Source organism: Trichechus manatus, unplaced genomic scaffold, assembly GCF_000243295.1.
Source record: "Trichechus manatus latirostris isolate Lorelei unplaced genomic scaffold, TriManLat1.0 scaffold00459, whole genome shotgun sequence".
NCBI lineage: Eukaryota > Metazoa > Chordata > Mammalia > Sirenia > Trichechidae > Trichechus > Trichechus manatus.
The window spans coordinates 133,585-135,591 of record NW_004444395.1 but is presented as its reverse complement, the minus strand read 5'-3'; positions in this window follow the sequence as shown (position 1 = coordinate 135,591).

Here is a 2,007-nt window from a genome sequence, read left to right as displayed (position 1 = left end):
TGCATATCTCAGGTTGTTAATGAGTCTTCCACCAATTCTGATGCTATGTTCTTCTTCATGTAGCCCAGCTTCTCAGATTATTTGCTCAGCATACGGATTGAATAAGTACAGTGAAAGGATATAGCCCTGACCCCCACCTTTCCTGATTTTGAACCATCCTGTATCCCATTGCTCTGTCTGAACGACCGCCTCTTGGTCTATGTACAGGTTCCCATGAGCACACTTAAGTGTTCTGGAATTCCCATTCTTCATGATATTATCCATAATTTGTTATGATCCACACAGTCAAATGCCTTTACATAGTCAATAAAACACAGATAAACATCTTTCTGGTATTCTCTGCTTTCAGCCAAGATCCATCTGACATTAGCAATGATATTCCTTGTTCCACATCTTCTTCTGAATCTGGCTTGACTTTCTGGTAGTTAATCTGGCTTGACTTTCTGGTAGTTCCTTGTCAATGTTCTACTGTAACCAATTTTGAATTATGTTCAACAAAATTTTACTAGAGTTTGATATTAATGATGTTGTTCCATTATTTCTGCATTTGGTTGAATCACTTTTCTTTGGAATGGACACAAATATGGATCTCTTCCAGTCAGTTGGCCAGGTAGCTGTCTTCCAAATTTCTTGGCATAGACCAGTGAGCACCTCCAGCGCTGTATTCATTTGTTGAAACATCTCGATTCATGTTCTGTCAATTCCTGAAGCCTTATTTTCAGCCAATGCCTTCAGTGCATCTTGGACTTCTTCCTTTAATGCCATTGGTTCTTGATCATATGCTACCTCCTGAAATGGATGAACATCGACTAATTCTTTTTGGTACAGTGACTCCGTGTTTTCCTTCCGCCTTCTTTTGTTGATTCCTGCATTGTTCAATATTTTGCCCATAGAATCCTTCAGTATTGCAACTCGAGGCTTGAATTTTTTTCTTCAGTTCTTTCTGCTTGAGAAATGTGGTATGTGTTCTTCCCTTTTGGTTTCCTACCTGCAGGTTTTTGCACATTTCATTATAATACTTTACTTTGTCTTCAAGAGTCAGCCATTGAAATCTTCTGTTTAGCTCTTTTACTTTGTCGTTTCTTCCATTCACTTATCTGCTCTGCATTCAAGAGCAGATTTCAGAATCTCTTCTGACATCCATTTTGTTCTTTTCTTTCTTGCTTGTCTTTTTAATGACCTTTTGCTTTCTTCATGTATGATGTCCTTGATATCATCCCACAACTTGTTTGGTCTTCTCTCATTAGTGTTCAGTGTATCAAATCTGTTTGTGAGATGGTCTCCAAATTCAGGTGGAATATACTCAAGGTCGTATTTTGGTTCTCATTGACTTGTTTTAATTTTCTTCAACTTGCATATGAGCGATTTGTGGTCTGTTCCACAGTTGGCCCCTGACCTTGTACCAACTGATAATATTTAGCTTTTCTATCATCTTTTTCCATAGATGTAGTAGACTTGATTCCTCTGTTTTCCATCTGGCGAGGTCCACATATATAGTTACTGTTTACATTTTTGAACAAATGTATCTGCAATTAATAAGTCATTAATCCTGCAAAATTGTATCATGCAATCTCTGTCCTCATTTCTATCACCAACGCAGTGTTTTCCAACTACAGATCCTTCTTCTTTGTTTCTAAATTTTGTATTCTTGTTACCAATAATTACAATGCATCTTGATTGCATGTTTGATCAATTTCAGACTGCAGAAGTTGATAAAAATCTTCTATTTGTTCATCTTTGGCATTAGTGGTTTGTGCATAAATTTAAATAATAGCTGTATGAACTGGTCTTCCTTGTAAGCGTATGGATATTTTCCTATCACTAGCAGAGTTGAACTTCAGGCTAGATTTTGAAATGTTCTTTTTGACAATGAATGTAAAGCCATTCCTCTTCAAGCTGTCATTCCCAGCACAGTAGAAAATATGAATGTCTGATTCAAAATAACCAACACCAGTGCATTTCAGCTCACTAATGCCTACGATATCGATGTTTAAGCATTCCATTTCA